This window comes from Epinephelus fuscoguttatus, linkage group LG16, assembly GCF_011397635.1.
Source record: "Epinephelus fuscoguttatus linkage group LG16, E.fuscoguttatus.final_Chr_v1".
Taxonomy (NCBI): Eukaryota; Metazoa; Chordata; class Actinopteri; order Perciformes; family Serranidae; genus Epinephelus; species Epinephelus fuscoguttatus.
The window spans coordinates 1,788,502-1,815,499 of record NC_064767.1 but is presented as its reverse complement, the minus strand read 5'-3'; the positions used below and the strand labels follow the sequence as shown (position 1 = coordinate 1,815,499).

The following is a 26,998-nucleotide window of genomic DNA, read 5'->3' as shown; positions in this document are numbered from 1 at the left end:
TTCCTCTCACACACTGCTCGGCCTCTCACTTACACTTTAACTCTCTCTCACACACACACACACACACACACACACACACACACACACACACACACACACACAGTCAGACTGTCCTCTAGGGGCCTCTTACTTCCTGTATGCTGCTGACAAACAGGAAGTCAGCATGCGGCTCCAGCACCGCAGCCATCCGGCTGCCAGGATGATGATACCTCCACATCTCAGCGAGGCATCACTCCGACGTCCTCCGACATCTCACTTTCTTCCTCTCAGCCGTGCATCGCTCCCTCACACTGAATTTATTCATCACTGTTCTTCCTCCTCCCTCCTCCTGCTGCTGCTCGCTCTCTGCATCTGTTTATCTCGATGTTTATTCTTGAATCCCTGATCAGCCCGCGTCTCTCGTCTCTGCAGGTTTCATTATCATCTGATCTCCATCCTTCCTGCATGGTTTGCCACCTTCCATGTCTCAAACTGAAACCGGATGTTGAGATTTTGTCTTTGACAGTTGTCACACCTCAGCTGCTTTTAACTGAAGCCTGGAGTGTTTGTCAGATCGTCCGGTTGGTTTAAGGTGGTGTGAGGGCTCTAACTCTGGCCGCTTGGAAATGTGGGTCGTAGTTCACTTTAGGGTGAGAGTGTGATCTGACCCAGATATAGGTGGTGAACCAGAAACAGTGCATCCCACTGCATCTCTCTCATCAGGGCCTGCCCTCTCCTTTGGTAACGTCTCACTTGTCTCATTCAAAGACTCAAATGCTGGAAAACTCACTGTGTCATCAGCTGCTCATATTGTTCGCCCCTTCTATCTGATTGATAGAAACACCACAGAAAAAGCAGACAACCTGAGACTGCATGTATTTGGTGCCGTTCTATTATTTGAGCCAAGAATTCTCATCGAATTTCACTCGGATCTTCGGTCCAATAGATGAGCGACCGTTTTGACCATGTGACATTTGTTTACAATGTTCGGTACGGTCGACAAAGTGCAGTGTGAACGCTACTCAAACCCAGTGACAAATGCTGCAATGTGTCCACTTCTCTCCCAAATTTCACTGAGTCTAGTCTTAACTAAACTGCAGGTATGAAAGCAGCCTTGATCTGAACTCCCCTTCTCTGCTGCACTCCAAAGTTAATGACAAATCAAAACAACAGAAAGCTGAACAGAAGAAATGTTGAGTGTTTGGTACGTTAAAACAAGAGCAACTGATCTCTGGCCTCTGTTCCTGTGTGATATAAATGTATGAGAGGTTCACTCAGACCTAAACATCCAACCCGCTAAAATATTTTTCGGACATTTTATTAATTTTATTTGTGATGACAATAACTGTATTAATTCTAATAATGTGCCCCTCTACGTTTTGCCTCACAGCTGGAGAAGTAATAAGTCGTGCAGCATCACTCAGTATGTGAAGCTGTTGCATCGTGATTCAGTCAGCGCTGTCATCGTACAGTCTGCATACATCAGACTGGATGTCATATCTGAGTTTATTAGCTCCATGTGACACAGTGTAGCTGCACTGAACTTATAAGATTGATAAAACCTGACAGTCTGTGGGAGGGTTAAGAGACTCTAAATGACAACACAAAAAGATGCAAAAAACCCCCCACCCAATTTAAAAGAGACAGAACTACAAAAATGTGCAAAACAACAAAAACAACAAAAAAGGCAAAACCACCACAGGCTCTGTGCATCTGGCTCCTGTTGAATGAGGGGGTGGGGCCTTTTATATATCTGTGCCCAGGGGCCCACTGTCTCATAATCCACCCATGTTCATGGGCCAGTTTAAGTCTTATTAGCGATAATCCGTTTCCATTTATCGTTAATATGACCTCCAAAAACTCCCCGATATAAACTGTGACAGGAGAGAGCCACAGAAAATAAGCTTCAACACTGAGCGCGAGCCAACAAACAGCACAACATGACTCAGAGGGACACGCTACACTCTTCATTGTGACTGTGACACTGACACTTCAACACAAACATACTGGACAGGATATGATGTAGAATTTCTACAATTATTATCGTCTGAGGCCAGAAATGATCTGGACACATGCTGAAGCAGGCATCAACACAAAACATTCATAATATTCACATCTGTAACTCCAGAGAGTCCAACAGTTGACTTTGTAGGAGGTGACAGCTGGGAGCTGAGATAAGGAAGCAAAAGAGCGGCCGCAGAGTTAAAGTTGTGAAATCAGCACAAACTCTAACACACATGAAGGATGTGATGATTACTGACGCTAATGACAAAATGTGTCGTAGTCACAAGTCAGCAGAGCGTAGAATATGTTCACTTCATGTGACCAAGCATTTATTATGTAACGAGGATATAAATCAGTAGCCAGGTCTGTGAATCAGCAAATGTTAGTGAAGTAATGACAAACACTTAGGCCTGGTTCACAGTACAAAACATTTCTGTCTGTTCTGACAGTCACTATGTCAGATTAGGCGACTGAGGAGTCATCGTGCCGTGACTTGGCCGACATGACAGACTCCACGTTGGTCCACGACCAATCATCCCTGGTCGTCTTTAATGATGTATGTCACATCTCGTTTATCCAGAAAGTTGCCCAGCTGAGAGCGAGTGTTCTTCCTCTGGACACAAAGGTCAGACGAGTCAACAATACTCAGGAGGAAAACAGAATGTGTGAGCCGTGCGATTTAGGGGAAGAGAAAAGTTTCCCAGTATACAAGCAGTGATAGGTAGAGCCACGCCCCCTTTCAGCTTGTTAGTAGTGTCGTCCAGCTGTTCCACCACTTTTTTGAAAAGGTCACCGTTCCATATTTTCCTCTTGTCCATGTATGTTAAAATATTTAACTCTCTCAGCTGACAGCATGAACTGCGTCTCCTCGTCTGTCCAAAAAGTCACGGCTCTGGATGTAGATTTCTCCATGTTGTTACCGGCTTCTTCTTCTCTTACACATTTAATGCTATTGGACTTCCGGGTCAAAGCCCGGGGTGGAAACTGTGGAGCATGCTCAGAGCGCCTCGGCCAGTTTGGGTCTGATTGACTGTATACATGCAGGAGTCACATGATCTGGGTGTGTTAGTCTGAGTTTCAGATCGATTTTAGTTGGACTTACATGTTTACATGAAAAGTCTGGTTTTCGCTGGACTGACACAATAAATCTATTTTCTCTCATGTCATGTAAACACACTGACTGTGGGTCCCATTTTCTTTTATACTGCACAAACTAAAATGACTTAAGAGAGTTAATGTGCCATGAAATGGCTGGTCTAAACCCTGATGTCTGCTGGTGCTCAGATGACCAAATGCTTTCATGGTTGTTTAATTCTGATGTGTTTCATTTTGCCAGTTTTGCTGCAAAAGCCTGAAACAGATGCCCAGACAGTTTGATTAGCACTTATTTAGATTTTTCAGTGCTTCACAGTAAACGTCTCTGTGGAATCTGTGAACTCGGTCTTACACATTGATGATGTGATGATGTTGGAGGCTTCTGTCGCTTTGCTTCATTTTCCATTTTCTTTTTTCTTAATGTTGTCTGGAAATATGTACGCTGGACTCTGGTCCTGGCTGTCTGATTTCATGGTGTCTTGTAAGCCTGTGTAGGCGGGGCAGAACGGTTTGCCTGACACAATAATAACTACAATTACCGCCTCAGAGTTGTACACCTCCACACACCAGTCCAGTGTCTCTGACAGTCTCCATCCATGTCAGTGAAAACATGGATGCTTCACACACAGAGGATCTATACAATCAGCACAGTTTCAAGATTAGAGTCACCAATTCAGTATCTGACCAAATGTCTCCCCTTCTGTTCCTGAGATATGACGTTAAAACATGATGATGTCACAGTCAAGCTGACCTTTGACCTTTTGACCTTCATTATTTCATCCTGTTAGACATTTGTGTCAAGTTTGGTCAGAATTAGTGAATGAATTCTGGAGTTATGGACAAAACTTAGTTTGTGAGGTCACGCTGACCTTTGAAGTCCAAATTCCATTATTTTATTCTTGGACGTTTGTGCCAAATTTGAGGAAATACCTTCAAGGTTTTCTTGAGATATTGCATTCACAAAATGCCCATCCTGAGGCAGGTCACAGGGGCAGCAGGCTGAGCCAAGCACCCCAGACGTCCCTCTCCCAAGCAACACTTACCAGCTCCTCCTGGAGGACCCCGAGGTGTTCCCAGACCAGATGAGATATGTAATCCCTCCAGTGTGTTCTGGGTCTGCCCCGGGGCCTCCTACCAGTGGGACGTGCCCAGAACACCTCTAACAGGAGGCGCCCAGAAGGATCCTGATCAGATGTTGAACCACCTCAACATGAAGGAGCAGCGGCTCTACTCCGAGCTCCCTCCAGATGTCTGACTCCTCCCCCTATCTCTAAGGCTGAGCCCAGACACCCTACAGAGGAAACTCATTTCAGACGCTTGTATCTGTGACCTCATTAGGATGGGTGGAAACCCAAACATAGACATACAAACATAATGCCTCTGGGTACAGCTATGGCTGGTGCAGAGGCATAAAAAATGCATTCATTGATTTATGCACTGACTGTCAAAGCTGTGTCGGCAGATTCAAAGATTTAAAGCCAAATACACGTTTCCACTGCATCTAGATCAAATCTACACTGCACTGTGTGTGAGAACAACATGACTGAAGCCTCTACTGAAGGGAAATGTATCTATCACCTTGTGCTCAGGCACTTTATTGCATTTTATAATGTACTGAGTTCATAAATTTTCCACAGGTGATGTTGTCATCAGGACGGCTGAGATTGAAAACTGTCAAGTCTAACATTAGTCTGTGATGAAAGGTGTTTCACAGCTCTGATCAGGACACAGAGCAGAGCGTCGACTCATTTCCTGCTGCAGTGATGAAATGACACTGACACAACTGCACATGTAAGAACAGCACATGAAATCTGGCAGGAAAGGGGGGGAGGTGTGGCTGACAGTTGCCCCTCAGAAACTACATTTGTGCAATGTTTTCTAAAATACTCCAAACTGTGGACTGACACACGCAGCACATGTCTGAGCTGCCTGTTGGTGCAGGATGTGCCGAAGATACTGAAGCAGCTCTGAGCGAACGCAAGAACAAATCAACTTCCGCCAAAGGAAACGAGCCTGTGTGCTGAAATTTAAAATGCACAACACAACTTCTCTCTCTCGTACACACACACACGCTCTGCCTAATATTAGCTAAGCATCCACAATGGCTCCTTTGACAGACAGAGAGAGTAGTAAAGGGGGAAAGAGAGGCAGAGAGAGATGAGGGCGTGGAGCCTTTGAAGAGACACCGTCAACACACACACACACACACACACACACACAGAATTATGCTCACATATGTTTCAGTTTACAAATGGCCATAAAAAGGCTTCTTCATCCTGCCACTGAACCTCCCGTACTCCTCGGCCTCATTAGAGTTACTGCAGACACACACACTTTCCTGTACTTGTATCCCTGTGGGGACCCAGACTGGCATAATGCACTTTCTCGCCCCTTAAAGTGCGGACACACCAAGCCGACATCAAAGAACTACCGGCGATTAAAGCCAACTGTTGCGTCGTCTACGTCGCCTCACGTCGCCCTGTGTCAGTTGCATTTGAACACACTACACGGACTACATCCGACGGCCAAGTAGCACGTACGTTCTGCGCCTGCGTGAGAGAGAGCGGAGTGAGAGAGTGGTACATCCTGTCAGCCGAGGGGTTTCCTATCTGTGCAGCCGAGCACCGCAGCACCTCCACGGACTATTACATCCAGACGGTCCCGGTGTTTCCTCCGCAGGCTCCACTTCACTCAGCTGCCCGATAAACCCGCTGCTTCTTCCCACTTTAACCTGAATAACAAACCAGGGCTCGGTGCTCCGGTTGGATCCAAACGGAGAGCCGGGGCTAGCTCAGAGACTAGCGGAGGCTAACTGGCTGTGCTTCCCTCCGGTCATGCTGCGGCTAACGCTCCGCTAGCCGCTCCCAGCTAGCTCCGGTTTGTTATTCAGGTTAAAGTGGGAAGAAGCAGCGGGTCTGTGGGGCAGCTGAGTGAAGTGGAGCCTGAGGAGGAAGCACCGGTTAGCCCCGGTTTCACTACAGGCAGATTCACTCGCTACAGGGGCGAGGAAATAAAACCTGAACAGCCAATCAGAGTGATCTCTCTCACCGACAAGCTCCACCGCCGATTCAACATGCTCAATCGGCCATGTCTTTATTTCACCACTGATTTTTAACATGTCTTTCAAATTTTGATTATTTTTCCAAACTTTGGCAAAAGTTTTGAGATAAATTTTGGAGTTTTTTTAAAGAAAACATGCCTTTTAAATCCACGCATTTATTTCTTTAATTTTTTCAAATCTTAAAATAGTGATATTTTATCAACTTCACTTTATTCTACGACTCCTTAAAATTCGATCAAAATGAAAACGTTGACATGAACTAACCAGCATGCACAACAAGAGTGAAAAGATGAGGCTTCTCAGTGTCGGGACTTCTTGTTCAACTTCTTCAAAGATCAAAGGTAAATCTAATCTAAATCTTATAACTAATTCATAGTTGAGAGACAGTCATGCATTTCCCCCGTCACTCAGGGAGGATCAAAATAAAAACAGCCCCCCCATCTAATAAGTTAAGAACAGTCCCTAACCGTAACCGTCACAACTAAATGTCTAACCCCAACCCTGACCTTAACCCAAATCTAACTGTAACCTGAATCCTAAAACTAAGTCTTTGCCCTCTTTTCAAAACCGTCCTCACTCTAAATATGTTTTCTGGTCCACACAATGTATCATGTACAAGTACACACACACACACACACACACACACCAGACACGTTTAACTCTGGAGCAGCAAACCTGTTCTGATACTTCAGTACTTCAAAACATGGCTGATTCGATTTACCTCACACACTGCGTTCAGTTTGGAGGCTGTTTAAAGTTCATACTCTCAGTTCTGGCAGCTTTAACATTGACAACATAAACAGGTGACTGCGGGCCCATGAGGGGACGGCAGATAGGAAATCAAAATGTATGTTCATACTAACAAAATGCTCCCTTTAAGAGCAAAAAGACAGACGTCATACTGACTCCAGCTGCTGCACTGAGCACTGACTGGTGGGTTAAGAGACAGTTTGGCACAGCTCTGTTCACTCCTAACACCATCCGTCCACCAGGCCGGTGAACACCTGGTTTTTCCATCACTGTGCAAATCAGGCTAAAGAGGTATTTAAAGGGTAACTGGAATTTTTCAACCTGGACCCTGTTTCCCAGGGTTAATCCTGGCAGCTATCTTAGGGTTAGTCTCAGCATTGAGATGAAAATGCCTGATAATCTTAGTCACTTTTATCCTTCATAGTTTTAGTCGATGAGAATTCAATACATTTTAAACATCCTGGTGCAGACTATTCACTGGAGTTTACCAGTGGCATTCAAGTGGCATTTGAGGGTAATTACAAGCACAGCTGCTCTCGGCTTTCAATATCCGATCCGCCAACATTTTCGTCTTCTCTCGTTAACAAAAATGAAATACAGGTTTCATGTTAGTTTTTATTACCAAGGTCTGTTCTGCTTTCATCGTGGGGAAGGGGTCATTCATAATCATTTTTCTCACAGTTTCCTTTACAAACTTAACACTGCTGTTTTCTCACGTTTTTCTGTCTAAAGCTGCTTTTACACTGCCTCTACAAGGTGGAAATTTTGCACCACTTTGCCGCCTCGTTGTTCTTTAAAAAGGTACAATCACAGAACGTGAGGACGTCAACAACCAACACACCCAGGGTACCTTGGCATCATGTGTGGACGTGGAAAGTCCATGATCGTTGTTCCTATTAGTCACTTGGTCCAGGTTGAAAAATACCAGTTTCCCTTAAACTGACTTTTAAGAGTGGAAAAAAATCATAGTTATGATAAATTAATAATAAAAAATGTTCAAAGTCAGCAGCTGAAGTGGAAGTATTATCTATTAAATCTAAAGTCAGCAGTAGGTCAGTCCACAGGGACTGCAGTTGGGAACCACAGGGTCGCCGGTTGCTCGGAGCATCTATCCTCGGGCAGCCCCTCACCCTGACATGTCTCCATGTAATGCATGTATAGGTCCTGTTTGTGCATGTGTGTGTATTTGGGGCTTGTGTGTGTGTATATGACAACAGAGCGAAAAAAAAATTAATTCCCGTTGGGGATTAATAAAGCATATCTTCCTCTTCCTCTTCTAGCTCACTAAAAAGACTGCAGTTCAGTGCAGAAATATGTTGGTGGTTTTCACAGGGTGATGGCGGGTGGGAGTCGGTGTATCATTAAGAGAAAACCTCTCATCACTTCTCACCCAACTCCGCCCAAACTGACAGCTCAACAGTAAACGTTAAGGTTCCACCAGACAAATCAAACACACCTCGTGCCATTCGACATTCAAAAACAAGATATTTACATCACTGTGTGTCTCTGAAGATCATCAGAAAAATCCAAAGTGCTGCTCGTCTTTAGAAAGTTTAAAATCTGAGTTGTGAACACGAGTTTGGGGATGAAAGGTAACTGTAGACGCTCTGACTGCAGCCCAGGGTAGCAATAAATGTGTCGGCTGTGCAGGAACAGTGCTGAGTGGCTAAGCTAACATCCTGTGGTGTGTTCACATGCACTTGCTCACACACACACACACACACACACACACACACACACACACACACACACACACACACACACACGTACAGCAGCTGTATCTGGCAGCAGATGTGGCTCCGCTGCTGTTGTTTTAGACTTCGACTCAGCATGTTAATTTTACCTCCTGAACATTCTTCAAATAAAGAAACTGATGCCGAATATATTTAGTGACACAATGTTGACACATGAAAGTCGTCTGCAGAGAAGCCTCGCCGTGTTTGTCTTATTAACTGGAGGGATTTACTTCAAACAAGTCTTCTGTGTGTGTGTGTGTGTGTGTGTGTGTGTGTTTCCTCTCTTGATAAATGTGCCACGTGACCAGATGTGACTCAAGCATGTTTAAATATGGACAAAGTTTCGGCTGACTAGAAGAAGCTCCTGCGCACATTTATTATACAGATGCTGCATAAACACGCTGCTGTTACTGTCCGAGTCTCCTTGATGGTAAAATCCTATAAAACAAACACGATGCCACCTCCATCACTTTGTGTTTCACTGTATTTTTTAAGGCCTGCTTTGGGTGTGATCTTTCACTTTCAATGCTTCTGGGTGATCCCAGTACCATCAGCAGGAACACTGGTGCTCACTGATGCTCATCAGGTGCTTTAGATTTTCACTGGTTGTTATTTAAATGTTTACGGCTATAGATTTTAGGTCACATGCCCAACAGCAGGGGTGTAATTATGGAAAGTGCAGGCAGTGTGGTTGCACTGGTGGTGGGCCCATAGAGAAAGTGGGCCCTTACGAGTGATTCACAATAGCACCATAGAAATAGGAATAAATATAAATAACTAAATAAAAACAAGAGTGATTAAAAAGAGTGACATTTGCTATATATGTTCTTGAAAAAGAAACTCATCGCTATCATGGCTTTTTTTTTCCCAATTCTACATTAACTGTACAATCTATAAATAAACCATAAAAACTATTAAATTCAATCATTAATTTCTCTGATAATTCTGTCACATATGATGATTGCTTGGTAACATGTACTATGTTGATGTCAAGTCTGTGTTTGATCATGTCACGTGCTGATACGTGCTTGATAGAGTGACCACGTTATGCTGCTGCCCAGCAGGCTAAATTAATAATGAATATCAACAAAGCCCTCTACATAATATATGTATATATATAGTAGCTTACTTAATTAACCGGTGCCGGTTCCCGAACCTAATTAAGTAAACAACTTACAACGGCATGAAAGACAATAATAACAACACTACAGTTTAAAAGGAGATCTCGCCAGCTTTATACAAATTTACGTTGGTCACCGATCAATGCAGACATCTAAGAGGAAGTGACAATGGTGGCTCATGGGAATCCAAAACATTATTGCTAGGGAATGCAAAAGTATTGCGAGGTAGCGCAATAAGTATTGTGAGGTAGCGCAATAAGTATTGCGAGGGAATGCAAAAGTATTGTGAGGGAACGCAAAAAGTATTGCGAGGGGATGCAAAAGTATTGCGAGGTAGCGCAATAAGTATTGCGAGGGAATGCAAAAGTATTGTGAGGTAGCGCAATAAGTATTGTGAGGTAGCGCAATAAGTATTGTGAGGGAATGCAAAAAGTATTGTGAGGGAACGCAAAAAGTATTGCGAGGGGATGCAAAAGTATTGCGAGGTAGCGCAATAAGTATTGCGAGGGAATGCAAAAGTATTGTGAGGTAGCGCAATAAGTATTGTGAGGGAATGCAAAAGTATTGTGAGGTAGCGCAATAAGTATTGTGAGGTAGCGCAATAAGTATTGCGAGGGAATGCAAAAGTATTGTGAGGTAGCGCAATAAGTATTGTGAGGGAATGCAAAAGTATTGTGAGGTAGCGCAATAAGTATTGTGAGGTAGCGCAATAAGTATTGCGAGGGAATGCAAAAGTATTGTGAGGTAGCGCAATAAGTATTGTGAGGTAGCGCAATAAGTATTGCGAGGGAATGCAAAAGTATTGTGAGGTAGCGCAATAAGTATTGTGAGGTAGCGCAATAAGTATTGCGAGGGGATGCAAAAGTATTGTGAGGTAGCGCAATAAGTATTGCGAGGGAACGCAGAAAGTATTGTGAGGTAGCACAATAAGTATTGTGAGGTAGCGCAAAAAGTATTGTGAGGGAATGCAAAAAGTATTGCGAGGGAACGCAGAAAGTATTGTGAGGTAGCACAATAAGTATTGTGAGGTAGCGCAAAAAGTATTGTGAGGGAATGCAAAAAGTATTGCGAGGCAGCGCAGAAAGTCAGTCCAAAAAAAAATCTCCCAACTTGACCTTTAAGGGGCTCCGTATGTTACAGCAGACTGCACTGGATGTAAAAGGGATGGTGTTCGCTCAGGTGCTCTTTGGCTGAGCTAGTTTTAGCCTCCATGGGTGCACTCAGCCTGACTGAACTTCTGGGTACACTGATTGGATGGTGGACGATATACAATGGAAGGTTTTAACATAGAAAGCATTTGTTCATGGTCTTTTATCTTGGACTTCTTCCGTAACTGCAGATTTATAATTCTCACCCATATGTTTACAAACATACTGACTGCAGACGCCTCAGTGAAACTAACCAATCATCCTCGTGCTCAATGACAGTGTGCCAGCTGTGTGCCAGCTGTTGAGCCTTTCCACAACTGCTGACTAGATTTCACTGCATGTCTTAGACCTCAGTGATATGATGTGATATGACATCATGACTTCTCCTTTTTTGACCTCTTTGAATTTTGAATCCTGGCCACCACAGTCACAAAGAGTTTAGAGGTGGATCCAGATGAAGAGCTGTGCCTCGTCTCTCTCAGACTCTGATCAAACAGTAAAACTAAGCAGCGTTATCAAACGTGAACAAAGATTCTGTTTCTCTGTTGCCTATTTCTCACCTTTGCAGAGACGTATCAGATTTTACTGTTTAACTCTAATGCCAGATTATTTGTCACCAGCGGGCCGCCATATTGTTTTCAGACAGCAGCAGGAGCGTTTATTGGTCTGGTGAGTCGCAGTGCATTCTGTTAGCTGTTAGCAAAAGCGAACGCCACAGTCCATGTCTTCAGTCTTCTCCAGTCACCTAGCACCACATTTAAAAGTATTATCATCTGTCTACTGCATGCTAACGTCTGTCTGCTGCAGAGACAGTCCAGGTTTAGACAAAGAGCATCTTTCCAGCAGTGAAATACGTCTTTATCTCTGAATATATTCTGGTTTCTTTCCTCCTCTGGTCCAGTAAACTAAATATCTTTGTGCTGTGGACATTCGAGGACGTCTGTTTGGGCTTTTCCACCATTTTCTGACATTTTAAAGACAAAACAACTGATTGATTGATCGAGAAAATAACAGTCAATGAAAATAAATCAGCTGCAGCCCTATCAGACGCACGATCACGGACCATCTGCGTCACCCGTGCATCTTCCTTTAAACAGTACTGGATCAATATACTGATGAGAAAATGAAGCTGAAGTCTTAAGTCTTAAGAACTGTCCTCTTATGGACTTATTATATCTCACGTTGCCGTAATTAAACATTTAAACGAGGAAACTGTGCTCAGAAGGAAGTTCGTCGCCCACTCCACGCTCAGAGTCTAACTTCTGTCAGGCAGGATGGCATTTTAAAATACTGTAAACTATTAATCGGTCATCGTGAGAGCTGCAGATTCATTTTCTGTCAATCAAGTAAACGATTAATCATGCAACTGTTGGAGCGTTACACACAGGAAACTCATTTAGGTGGTTTCAAACAGGACTGGGCCGCTAACAAACTGCAGGAATACAGACGGTTTCATCATAACTGTCTTTATAAATAACTGCATAAAAAGTTTAGCAGACAAGCTCTCGATATACTCACTCAATCTGTGTCCATAGAAGAATCAGCAGTACGTTGAGAAGGCAGTAGAAGAAGCACCTCAGTTCATTCCTCATAAAAAGACAGAAGGTGAAGAGCAGCCACATACAGCTGAAAACAGACAAAAGCGGAACGTTAGCAGCATGAAAAAAACCTTTATAAAAAGAACTCGCGCACCGAGCTCAACTTCTTGATTCCTCTTCCTCTAAAAGTCACATCTCACATTCAGAGAAGTCCCACTGCAACACACACAGACCTTATATACACACAGCACACACCACTTCCTCTTTTCAGTTCCCCACCTGATCGAGAGGGGGAGGAGGAGGAGGAGGATGAGGAGGAAGGTGCTGCTGGGGTTCTCAATGCAGGAAGGTTTTACAAGCTGAGGGAAAATAAATCCATGATGATGATCCAATGATGATGTCACAGTCAAGCTGACCTTTGACCTTTTGACCTTCATTATTTTATCCTGTTAGACATTTGTGTAAAGTTTGGTCAGAATTAGTGAATGAATTCTTCAGTTATGGCCAAAAAAATGTTTTGTGAGTTCACACTGACCTTTGACCACAAAGTTCCAATCAGTTTATTCTTCAGTCCAAGTGGCCGTTTGTGCCAAAGTTGAAGAAATTTCCTTGAGGCCTTCTATGATACGATACGATGCGATGCACTGTCCCCATATTGAAATGTGTCTTGGACTCAGGAGTTGCACAAGTTCAAACAGGTTGTTTTTCAAGCTGCTGTGCTGTCCATGTCTAATGTCTCTTGTGTTTTTGTGATGATTTTTATTTTCATCATGCTGCTCAAGAGAAATTTTGCCTCAGGGTTGACTTCACTGTGATAAGATCACACAGCTTATTCATGTATGTAGGTCAAAGTTCTAACGACGCCTTTCTCAAGTAAACATGTTATTTGCTTTGAAAGGCGCTGACATCCACCAGACCAAACAGCTCCGGGGTTAACGGTCGTCACTGTCATCATTTCATTTTCTTTTAACTCTTGTTTTGTGCTAGAAAGAGTCACGTGCCTTTTTGTGTTCTCGAGTCAAATTGTACCTTTTTAAGGCAAAGCAGCTTTATGTGTTCAGCACGGCCATTTAAAGTGATTTACATAAAGAAGATGATTAAGGATGCAGATTTCAATTAAGGAGTAAAGAGAAAAAATATAAAAAAGGTAAAATGTATTTTTAAATGATTTACAATGTTAAAAAAAAAAAAAATCACCATTAAAATGATTAAAATTAGCAAAAGTGCAGACAAGAGGTTGATCCACTTTCAACCGCTTATCCAAGGCTGGGTCAGCAGGCTGAGCAAAGCACTCCAGACGTCCCTCTCCTCAGCAACACTCTCCAGCTCCTCCTGGAGGACCCCGAGGTGTTCCCAGACCAGATGAGATATGTAATCCCTCCAGTGTGTTCTGGGTCTGCCCCGGGGCCTCCTACCAGTGTCGCGCGCCTGTAACACCTCTAACAGGAGGCGCCCAGGAGGATCCTGATCAGATGTTGAACCACCTCAACATGAAGGAGCAGCGGCTCTACTCCGAGCTCCCTCCAGATGTCTGACTCCTCCCCCTATCTCTAAGGCTGAGCCCAGACACCCTACAGAGGAAACTCATTGCATCTCATTTTTTGCATGTCCCTGTGATCCTGGGAGCTGTGGTGCCCCTACCAGGGTCTCCCAAGGCAAGTGGTCCCACGGGAAGGGCCATACTAAGAGTGGTTCATGAAGACCTCAATGAAATGGCACATTTGGGAAAAGCATATCGCACTTCCCTCTGGAGCCAGACTTTGGGGGAGGAGCTAGCCAGCCAGCAAGCATCTGGCCATGGGGCCTGGTTGGGCTCAGTCCAAATGAATGACATGGAGCTGCCACCCAGTAGGCCCGCCACCCACTGGGACAGGCATCAGGGCCGGATGCAGTGTATGCAAAGCCACACGCAGGGGCAGGGACCCTGACATGCTGTGTCGCAGACTGGCAGACAAGGTGCAGAGATAAAAAGAATGAATTGAAATTAAGTTTAAAATAAGTCTGCAGTCGTTACAAGGCGGAGGAGGTGGTGTAAGAAAGGATCATTTTTAGCTTTGACTTAAAGAGTCGGGGCTGTGTGGGTCCAGGTTTGTGCTGCATGATAACAAAATGCTGCTGTTGAAAATCTCGTCAAACCAAATCATCAAAACCAGAAAAATCTGACCCACAGAGAATGCTGGGTTTTAATAATACGGCGTGCAGCAATAAATCATTGTGAGTAGATCTGACCCAGAACGCCATAGATATAACTTTTGGTTTGTTGTCTTCTAACAGCTGCTCTGAAGCCTCGTTCCAAAAAAAAAAAAAAAAAAAAAAATCTGGAAAATATTTATGAAATATTGTCATTATAAGTTGAGACGGGTTCATCAACATCAGTAGTGATAAGTGGTGCATTTGTTGCATCAGAGGAACACACTAAAACTCCATCATCTGTCTGAGGTGATGACTGATGGCTGATTACACGCTGCACTTCCTCTGTCGATCCTGGGAGCAGGAAGCGGAGGAGAGACTGTGATGTCATAAAGATGTCAGCGCAGAGGAGGATTGTTGAATCATTTGTTTTGAATTTCAGCGTGAGAAAAAGTTTGATTATCATCTCGACTATGTGTGACAACATGCACGCACCGACGACCACACTGGAGAAGTAACAGGCTAAGAGAAAGACGCAGCAGCAAACAGTGAAGGAGACGAGATGAGGAGGAAATGAGGAGACAGAAAATAGGGGAAATTATTTGTGCAGCACTTATTAAAACCTGCCTCACAAAGTACTTCATGAATTAAATATATAACACAGCAATAAAATACACAGTTAATGTCTGACTCATCAGGCTGGACTGAAGGGAAAAGAGGAACAAACTCAAAAACTCTGGATGAATTAAAGCTTAAAGTAGAGCAGTGCCGCGTTGAGAATAAAGTACAAAGTGACTTAGAGGTCCAGTGTGGAGGATTCAGAGGGATATATCGGCAGAAATGTTGTTATTTGTTATTTGATTTTCAGACTGTTCTCACAAATTTTTTATATGTTTTCCTACGAAAAGAAATGCACCCAAATTTGTACATAAACCACATATTTAAGGCTGCGTTCAGGTGACCAATACGCTGACGGCGGTAAAGAAGGAAGGCAGGCTGGGTGCCTAGAAATCGGACTTTCCCCTGGAGTCACGTGTTCGGATCCGTGTGAACTTTGAGTCATATTAAAAGGTACATCGTCACCATGTTTGTTCTGCTAAACCCAACCTCCTTACCTTTATGTTAGCTAAGTAACTGTACGTTAAGGGCGTAACGCCATTCCTGGGATATCATATGAACTACTCTGCGAGAATAATGAACGTTTATATCTACATAGGGAGCCGGTCCTTGTCTACGGAAATCACCATGTTGCACCACCAAGAGTCAATCCAAACTGTGCCTTTGTAAGTCCCAGTGGTAGAACACATTTGTCTCCTAAAAAGGAAAAATGTGGCATACTTGCCAAGGGCTATTCCAACCACTCCTTGATTGTCTGAACCACTTGGGTCCAAAATGGGGATACCGGCGGACAGTCCCACAAGAGGCGTAGAGAGTACCCACACATACATCTCCAGCACTCATCCCTTTGAATCAGACCAAGCTTTTTAAGTCTGTCTGAACAACGAACACTGACAGAATTCTAACCAGGAGGAGTTTCAGCTGGTTGCAATCTGCAATCCTCACCACTAGATGCCACTAAATCCCCCTAAATCTTACACACTGGACACAATGGGTGGTTTAAAACTTAAAATAGAGCAGAGAAAGACTCAAGTGCATCAAGAATAAAGATGGAGCCAAAAAAAAACAGAAGTTATAAGAATAAATAAATTCATTGATTTCTGCTCAAGTTTCTCCTCACAAAGAGGATTTTCTTCTACATAAAAACAGACTTTCACACGACACACACACAAATAAAACCTAAACTTTAAAGAAAAGCCCTCTGCTATGTTTTACTGTTAGAAAATGAAGACCAGCTTCTATCTAACTGACGGTGAATTGATCCCAGCCCCTGGAGCTGCTGGATGAAATGGTTAGCATAGCTCCACAGCAGCCACTTCCTGTACTCTCAGTGTCACACTTCCTGCCTCGCAACACAGTCAGCGGCCGCCTGCCAACCCACCATCGGGCCGCACTTCAATACTCTCCCCCTCTCTCTCGTCTCCTGTTTCCAGACGACTCCAGCAGCAGCACAGACACCTTGGCCTTCTCCCCTGAGCTCAGCTGGTTTTCTTTAGCTGCAGTCTCCAGCGAGGGAACAACGTGTCTCCGCTGCTGCTTCAGTTAAACATAAAAACAGTCCAGTGTTCCCCACAGTCCGAGGACGCTGCTGCACCCAGAGACTACACTCACACTGTTGAACCAACAGCGAGCCTCAACAGTAAACATGCAACAGGAAGTTCATGTCAAAGAGCCTTTTTTAAAATCAGCGACGGTCCTAGAAGTGATTCTGGTGAAATGACTGAGAGTGAAACAAACATGAACTGAATACTCCTCCACATCCCCCCGAGGAGGGTAAGACTAAAGGTTAGTTCTCAGAAATCTGGACTGTTTCCTAAATCACTCACCAGCCCACATGGCCCTGTTTAACTCTGCTGGATGGACAAATCAACAGAGACGCCTCCCATCACAACACAAAGTCATGCATTATAGTGAATCTCATGTTTGGTTTCTATCGACTGATGCAGAGACGTCGAGCAGCAGCTCTCGTGTATTCAGTCTGTGATTTTTTGCTGAAATGCAGTTTTCTTTTTTTAGTCCGGGCTGTAATGACGCCTCAGATTCCCTCATCGCATTACATCATGTTGTCTTTACATTCATGAATCAGCAGTCCAGGCCGCCGCTGCAGTAAATTAATCTATTCGTCAGCTTTAAATGCACAGTGCAGCATTCTGGGAAAAAACACTCAGTCACTTTCTGGCAGAGAGTTCAATGAGAAAATCGAGATCGCTCACAACTTCACACTTTGGTTTTAGTGTGGAAAAAAAAAACGAGGGCTGCCTGCTGAGAGCCGAAAGTTGGACTCATCAGTCGGAAACGCCTCAGTCGACTGAGATTCCCTCAAGTTGAAGGGTTTTCTTCACACTACTCAGCGTGCTGTGCAGTGAACGTCTGGAGATGTTTTGGTCCCTACGTTTTTCTGCAGAGTGAGTGCTCCTGACTGTCACACTCTTTGGCACAGAGAGCTACCACACAGTCTCCGGCTTGTTTGTTATCTAGTGTCAGCAACAAATGTTGTTGCAGACGTCCAATCCGTTCTTAGCGCCGTTAGCTTGGTCACTACATTACATGAATGCTGCTGTCACACAGAACATCCTGCTGAGCCCTGTTCAAACTTTAAAATCTTATATGAAAAACAACAAATTGTCGGATATTCATATTACATGGCCTCAGGGTCTTGTTCACGAGTGAAGGTAGAATGGAGCGTGAGATGGATCTGCGGTTTGGTCCGGCGTCTGCAGTGATGTGGGCGCTGTGTCTGGACCATCATGATTGAACTGAGCCTGAAGGCAAAGCTTTAGATTTCCTGGTCCATCTTCATCCCAACCCTCACCTATGGTCATGAGCTCTGGGTAGTGACTGAAAGAATGAGGTCACAGATACAAGCGTCTGAAATGAGTTTCCTCTGTAGGGTGTCTGGGCTCAGCCTTAGAGATAGGGGGAGGAGTCAGACATCTGGAGGGAGCTCGGAGTAGAGCCGCTGCTCCTTCATGTTGAGGTGGTTCAACATCTGATCAGGATCCTCCTGGGCGCCTCCTGTTAGAGGTGTTCTGGGCACGTCCCACTGGTAGGAGGCCCTGAGACGATCTTCTCATCTAATGCTCCACCAGAGAGCAGACAAGTACATTTCTCAGAATGTCAAACTATTTCAGTCACAAGAGCCTGACGTCATGATTTATATATTCAGGGCAACAAAAGGAAACTTTTAGAGACACAGAGAGACCCAACATGTTGATGCATCAGCTGCACACGGAGTCATTACGTCACTGCTCTACACAGCTTCAAATCAAACCTTCAGCCTGGTGTCAGTCTAACAGGAGTGAGGAGGTTGTGTCTCAATACTTCCAGCATTTCCTCGTTGTTACCCATCAGCCCCTGCACCTCAGCAGACTCTGTGAAGTCATGTCATTGGGTTCAAGTGTTTCTGGGTGCCTTCTCATCTCAACCACAGAAAGCCGCATCATTAACACAAACAGTCCTCAGATTCATCTGCCTAAACAAGCAGGAAACGAGTCTGAAGACAGGAGAGGAGAAATGGTACGCCCCCCGCCCTCCATCCGTCATCGTGTCACAGTCACATGAACATTAGTGCAGCTCGCCTGCAGGCTAGTCAGTCACTCAAGATGCTTTGTGATCGCACATCACACCACGAGTGACTCACACACTGACGGCCGAGCAGAGACGCCACAAAATGTCACTCTGTGTGAAAACCAGCGCGAAGACACACACTCATTTTAATGTGTTAATATTTGACAATGTCCTCCGGCTGTAACTGAAGCTTTTTAAACCCAAAACCTATTGGATTATATTATTAGACTCATTATTCTGGATCTAAGTTGGTGAAGCACAAACAAAAGATGTTAGAATTCACGACTTTTTCATCTTGAGTTTTTGAACATAAATCTAATATTAGCATCATTTGTGGACTCTTGCTGAATGCTGACCCCACATGCGTCATGTGTGGAAGTCGTGTCCGTCGATGACTCTGACCTGTTGCACTCGCAGCACATGAGGCACGCGGTCATGAGTTTGAGTGCTGGATGGACAGAGAGATGCCAGGATCACATGCTTCACACAGGAAACAGAGCCGAGCACAAAGAGCGAGCACAGTGCTGCTTTATGTTTCTACTACTGCCCACACACACTAAACAAATGCACACGCCATCCTCTGACCGCACAACATGCTTAAATGTGTCGCAACTCTTTTCACATGGTGTCAGTTTGCCTCTGAGTGCACAGGAGGAAACAGCGAGAGGCTCTCTGGAACATCTCTGAATTCATTTCACCAGAAGACACGAGCAGTTTGAATAAACGGAGGAGCGGGGACATGTGGCAGAGATTCAGTCGGCCCCTTCACTTCCTCACCAACGCTGGCTTTGTCCCACCGCGCTCCTGAAGAATGCCAAGAACGAAGAAAACTAGTTCTGTGACAAAGCACATGAATGAGAACACGACCAGAGGCAACAGGAGCATGTAAACAAGTCTGACCTCGGCTGCGCAACAACCAAAACCACAACCTCCTGTTTTTTTATTATTATGAAACCTGAACACAAACTGACGAAGTCCAAGAACGACTGAACGACATCTGCACAGAGCTGCTGCTGGGTGACGGCCAGCAGGAGCCAGCTTCAGTCCAGAATATGAAGACACACACGCAGAACCAGGTCATCAGTGATGTGTCTGATCTAAGGCTGCAAATAACAAATATTCTCACCATCGATTAATCTGCCCTTCACCTTCTAGATTATTCAATGAATGGTTCAATTAAAAAGATGTTAGAAAACAGTGAAACATGTTTTTAAACAAGTCCAACAATCAATCCCAAATCATTCAGTTCTCATGAAGGAAGGAAGAAAAGCATTGTATTCTCACATTCACAGGCCCAGTGTGGAGGATTCAGGGAAATCTACTGGTTGAAATGGTTGTAAAATCCATGTTTACTTCAGTGTAGCCTGTAATCAGCCCTCAGATGTGGCAAGAATTAAAATCCAATTCAATTCAATTCAATAGAAATGTATTTATCCCAAAGGACATTATTGTGCCAGAGAATGCTTCAAATCACAGTAAAACTAAATACAGCAACAGCAGTTAATGTTCAGTGGGTTCTCCTGGTCAGGGTCGATCACTGGGCTCAGTTTCAGAACAACAGAGTATTAAACATCTGCAAAATATTCAAAGTTTTTTCAAGAAGCAAAGCAAAAACCAGTGCCTGATCGAGTAACAACAGGAGTAAGATAAGGAAAAGAGTTATTAAGAATGAACTAAAATGGAGAAAACAAAAACAGACTGCGCCTGATAATTAATGTTATATTGAATATGATATAACAATGACAAGGTAGTACTGCACATGATTCTGTTAGCATCACACAGCTAACAGTTATTAACGGATTTCACAACAGATTGAGCCGTCTCAGTGTTGGTGTGAGATTAATGATGTTAACCTCTGTCGCGAGGCTTCTGTCCAAGCACCAAACTATGATGAGTAGTCATGAGACCACGTGGAGCTGTGTTAGCTTGTGCTAACTGGGCAGAGAAAGCAGGAGGAGACGCTCATGGAGACGGTCCTTCACCCCTAAGTCCCACCTATCATTGAGTCCCACCTTATGTGCGACTTTGAGAATTCAGTTTAGTATGATTTCAGTCAGACTAACATGTTGACATGGATTTTGAAAGTCTGGTTTTTGTCAGACTCATGTTGTGTTGACACATTACATGTAAAATCAATGTAAAGACGCAATTAGACATAATTCCCACCAGGTGGTGGATTGGATATGAATGACATGAATTGAGCAGCGTGTTTGAAGCGAGGAGCCCCATTCCGTGTCATACGCTGATTCACAAGAGCTAAAAACTTCAGTGACCAATTCGCACCACGATAGCCGATCAGCACTGAGATCCTCCGGGGACGTGTGACGTTGAGGACGTACCGGCAGAAGTTCATTCAGCGATTCAGTGATTTCACATGTGTATGACACAAGTCAGCTCAAATTATTCTGGTGCTCAAACCTGCAGGAGTAACACGACGCAGAAATTTGCATTGCGTTTGGTGTGAACATCATAACACAATAAATTGATTGACAAACTGAGCGTGATTTTGTTACCTTAGAATGAACTGTTTGTATAGAGTCAGTCATGTTTCTACAGTAGCCCAGAACAGACAAACCCAACAGTGGCTCTAGACGGGGTCATTTGCATTTGTTTTGTCGGCCACCACAGTTATTCTCAACGCTTGGCACACAAGAGAAGTTCGAGCTCTGCAACCTCGCCGCTAGACGCCACAGCGTCCTACACACTCAACCTTTAAGAAGCAAGAAACCAGCAAATTAATAAAAAAAATCCACAGGGACGTCTTTTGCAGCCTGAGATGAAATTTAGATCAACGCATCACCGCGGCTGTGCCTGAACTGAGACATGACGAAGACGAAGTGAAATTAACAGCTAACTTCTTGTGGAGAAAAAATGAAGAGGCTGTTTTTAAATGTTGTCACAAGTCACACAAGCAAGAGTCAAACTGCTCCTGATGATCAGACCACAGCTCACACTGAGTCTGTCAGGCTGCTGGCTGGACGGCTCACTGAGACCTGATGATGATGATGATGATGATGATGATGATGGTTTACAGCAGCAGGTTCAGTTCATACAAACTTCATGTTTGGTTATTTTAAAGAGATTAATATTTTTAATGTGATTAGAATCTGTGTGAAGCTGATCCAGACACACACTGACAGCCAGCAGAGGGTAAACACACCTGAACACTTCACACAGTGTCAACACACTCCGTCACTTCAGTCAACATCACACCTCGGTCTGTCTGAGCACAACCTTTCCTCGAGGCTTTTCTACCTCCTCAACCGGTCCCTTCTGACATGAAGGAGCAGCGGCTCTACTCCGAGCTCCCTCCAGATGTCTGACTCCTCCCCCTATCACCCTACAGAGGAAACTCATTTCAGACGCTTGTATCTGTGACCTCATTCTTTCAGTCACTACCCAGAGCTCATGACCACAGGTGAGGGTTGGGACACAGATGGACCAGGAAATCAAAAGCAGGGGCGTAAGTATAAACAGAGCTGGGGCCCGTGAGGTGGGGGGGCCCATAGAGAGAGTGGGCCCTCCAGCAATGTGTTGGGTGGAGAATGGGTCCTTGTTCAAAGAAGAACTCTCATTAACCCTTTGGAAGCTGAAGCAACATCACTTTTCTTGTGTACCTGATACTTGCTCTTTTGTTTAATTTATTTGTATTTACTTCAGTTTAGTCAGTGTGTATTTTAGCAGAGTCATTTGCTGTGTACATTATAATAAACCTCTTGAAGCTTTTCTTTGCTTTCAGACACGTCTCACAAGTATTCAAACCTGACTGCTGCCATTTATGTCAGCAACATGGAAAAAAGGAAACTTGGCAAGAAATGTCACACAAATTGAAAAAATACTAATACTAATAATAATAAATTTAGGATTTTTTTAAATTTATTTTTTCTTAAGGGGAAAAAAGCTGGGGAAAACTTTTTTAATTTTTTAAAAAAATGATTTAGTTTATTGTTTATTTATTATATTTATTTTATTTTATTTTTTAAAAAAATTACTATTCATTACATTTTAAAATTACGTTACAATTTATGTATAATTTATACTCACTCTTTTCAGGTCATTTTCTTGTTTGTTTATTTTTCACTTTGTTTCTTTTTTCTTGTTTTTAATTTTCTCTTTTTGCTGATTTACTGCAAAAGTTTTGGGTCATTTCGTCTGTTATTGCTCGCTGCTTCTTCCCATGTTATTAAAAGACATAAAGCCTATTTGCTGGTTTCGAAGGGTTAAATTAAAAACAGTGCTGTTTGCTATTTACAGTACAGGCCAAAAGTTTGGACACACCTTCTCATTCAATGCGTTTTCTTTATTTTCATGACTATTTACATTGTAGATTCTCACTGAAGGCATCAAAACTATGAATGAACACATGTGGAGTTATGTACTTAACAAAAAAAGGTGAAATAACTGAAAAACTGTTTTATATTCTAGTTTCTTCAAAATAGCCACCCTTTGCTCTGATTACTGCTTTGCACACTCTTGGCATTCTCTCCATGAGCTTCAAGAGGTAGTCACCTGAAATGGTTTTCCAACAGTCTTGAAGGAGTTCCCAGAGGTGTTTAGCACTTGTTGGCCCCTTTGCCTTCACTCTGCGGTCCAGCTCACCCCAAACCATCTCGATTGGGTTCAGGTCCGGTGACTGTGGAGGCCAGGTCATCTGCCGCAGCACTCCATCACTCTCCTTCTTGGTCAAATAGCCCTTACACAGCCTGGAGGTGTGTTTGGGGTCATTGTCCTGTTGAAAAATAAATGATCGTCCAACTAAACGCAAACCGGATGGGATGGCATGTCGCTGCAGGATGCTGTGGTAGCCATGCTGGTTCAGTGTGCCTTCAATTTTGAATAAATCCCCAACAGTGTCACCAGCAAAACACCCCCACACCATCACACCTCCTCCTCCATGCTTCACAGTGGGAACCAGGCATGTGGAATCCATCCGTTCACCTTTTCTGCGTCTCACAAAGACACGGCGGTTGGAACCAAAGATCTCAAATTTGGACTCATCAGACCAAAGCACAGATTTCCACTGGTCTAATGTCCATTCCTTGTGTTTCTTGGCCCAAACAAATCTCTTCTGCTTGTTGCCTCTCCTTAGCAGTGGTTTCCTAGCAGCTATTTGACCATGAAGGCCTGATTCGCGCAGTCTCCTCTTAACAGTTGTTCTAGAGATGGGTCTGCTGCTAGAACTCTGTGTGGCATTCATCTGGTCTCTGATCTGAGCTGCTGTTAACTTGCCATTTCTGAGGCTGGTGACTCGGATGAACTTATCCTCAGAAGCAGAGGTGACTCTTGGTCTTCCTTTCCTGGGTCGGTCCTCATGTGTGCCAGTTTCCTTGTAGCGCTTGATGGTTTGTGCGACTCCACTTGGGGACACATTTAAAGTTTTTGCAATTTTCCGGACTGACTGACCTTCATTTCTTAAAGTAATGATGGCCACTCGTTTTTCTTTAGTTAGCTGATTGGTTCTTGCCATAATATGAATTTTAACAGTTGTCCAATAGGGCTGTCGGCTGTGTATTAACCTGACTTCTGCACAACACAACTGATGGTCCCAACCCCATTGATAAAGCAAGAAATTCCACTAATTAACCCTGATAAGGCACACCTGTGAAGTGGAAACCATTTCAGGTGACTACCTCTTGAAGCTCATGGAGAGAATGCCAAGAGTGTGCAAAGCAGTAATCAGAGCAAAGGGTGGCTATTTTGAAGAAACTAGAATATAAAACATGTTTTCAGTTATTTCACCTTTTTTTGTTAAGTACATAACTCCACATGTGTTCATTCATAGTTTTGATGCCTTCAGTGAGAATCTACAATGTAAATAGTCATGAAAATAAAGAAAACACATTGAATGAGAAGGTGTGTCCAAACTTTTGGCCTGTACTGTATGTCCTTGAAAAAGGTAAACCATCTGTCATGTCTATTTTTTATTTTTTTTGTAAAATAATCAGTATCATCTATAACAAAATGATATGCTTATTCTATTGCTGTTAATTATTTATTATTTATTATAATTGTTAAATTAAATTAATAATTTCTTATTTTCTTTGGTATTTTTGTGAGTAATACGTTTATTGATGTTATCTAACGCCAAGTGTCTGATCATGTGACGTGACGATATGTGCACGATAGCGAGCACTGGGGCCTGTCAGTCAGAATGACCTCACGTCACTGATCGAAAGCTTTATATTGTTATTATATTATTTATAATATTGATATTTGATTTCCTCCTTATCGCCCAGCTGCACTACACTAAGTTTCATCTGTATTGTCTACAGGTAAGAAGGCAGTGTCAGACACAACTATTCAGAACTATTCAGACCATGTAAGATGTAAAACGTAACACTCGAACAATATCAACAAGAGTCAGCGTGGCTGCACATGGAGGCAGCAGGTTAAAGGGATAGTTCACATTTTTTAAAGTGGGTTTGTATGGAGTATTTATCCACAGTCAATGTGTTACCTACAGACGTCAGCTGGTACACCCCTAGTTCAGAGAAGCAGGCTGGAGTACAGGCATGGAAGCTAAGTAATGTACTGCTGTGGAGGGGTCAGCAACATCACAGATTCAAGACATCTAAAAACTAGGGATGTACACCGAGAACGTTCCTAACTATGTCGGTCCTTTAGAACCTTAAAGCTTTTTGACACGGTGCTGCTATCGGTAATTTTCCCCCCTTTACCTCAAGGAACTCCTCACCCCCCAGACCTCCTCACGCACCCTCTGTTCTGCAACCACAAACACCTTCCAAGCTCCCAGAACCAAGCTCCGCACCACGGGTGACCGGGCCTTTTCCTCTGCTGCTCTGAGGCTGTGGAACGCCCTCCCTGACCACCTTTGTTTTATCCTGCTCTGTAGCACTTTGACATTGCTAAAATGTAAAGGGAAATACAAATAAAATTTATTATTATCATTATTATTATTATTATTGTTTTGTAGTGCATGCATCAAAGTGTTAATGACGCTGCGTCTCCTGCTTCATCTCCACTCCAGTCAATATGTCGGCCCTCAGAGCGCGGCAGGCTCACTTTACCAAACCAAATAAAAACTAGCTAGATGCAATATTTGTCAGACACTAGTTTTGTGCAATGGAGGAAACACAAGCGATGCTATGAAACACCTGCAAGTCACTCATAATATTAAGGTGAAGGAGCACAGCATGTTAGATTGCCTAAGCAGAGTGTCGTAGCGTTAGCCCGGCGGCTAGCAACGCGCTGTCGTCCTCAAAGCAGCTTCCCTAAAAAGCTGAATCTTTTTAACATCTTTTCACGTCATTATTTTTTACACCAAATCATGTACAGTAGTATCGATGTCGATAAAATCCTAACGATATACATCCCTACTAAAAACATCCCACCTGAATAAATCAATATCAGATTATTTAGAATATTTTCACTGCTTTACTTTAATGTCAAACAGTGATTTCCAGCAGTAAACTGAAGCCACTGTAGAGCTCTCATCACAGCCAGACTCCACTGACAGAAACACTGATTCTAGCTCGCTGAACACAGAGCTGCTGGTCGACTGCTGCCTCCATCTGTTAGTTAGTCTGTGTTACTGTGGCACTCTGGTGTCTTAAAGGGTTAATTCAGACTCAAACACACATAACAAAGACAATCTAACAGATGTGATGAGAGCACATAGAGCCAGCAGCAGCAGCAGTGACAGGGAGGATGGAAACAGAGGGCTCTGTGGGGACGGAGCACCTGCTGCAGCAAGCCAACACACCGTCTGTGGTCATTTTGACTTGACCAGCGGACTTCACTACAAGCTGATTGGCTGCTGAAACAGGTGACGTGCTTTAAAACCAGCTGAGTGTCAGGTGACAACATCAGCCGGCTGGAGTCAAGCTCAGACCGGTCAGTTCACACCGCTGACACTTTTCTCTGCAGCGTTTTTGTCTCGTCATGAATCTTTGGTCTGAACTGGGCTTCACGCTAATGTTTAATTTGTAAAATTAACAATGTACGTAAGAACAAAACTGTGACGATACGATATTGTCACAAAAATATATCGTGATACTGCGCTGTATTGAGCTCCCCCTGATGCAGAGCAGTGAAAATATTCTAAATAGAATTTACACACTGGGACTTTTTACAAGAGACTGAACTACAGTTTGCAGCTGCCCCGTGCACAGCTGCACATCACTGAGCTTCCATATCTGACTCCTGCCTGTTTCTCCAAACTTGGTGCACGCTGACCGACATCTGCTGAGTGTAACACACTGACTGTGGGTAATGATCACACACAACCCCG

General features: G+C 43.6%; 1 protein-coding gene across 2 annotated transcripts in view; it reads right to left on the bottom strand.

Annotated features, from left to right (window-relative positions):
• wipf1b (WAS/WASL interacting protein family, member 1b) overlaps positions 1-26,998 on the bottom strand; it is a 44,165-nt gene that overhangs the window by 16,056 nt on the left and 1,111 nt on the right. The window contains exon 2 of one of the 2 annotated variants that reach the window (XM_049599620.1): positions 12,413-12,520. The gene's annotated coding sequence lies outside the window, so the exon portion shown is untranslated. Of the gene's footprint in view, positions 1-12,412; positions 12,654-26,998 lie in introns of those variants that run through there. The other variant, XM_049599619.1, reaches the window with a different exon arrangement.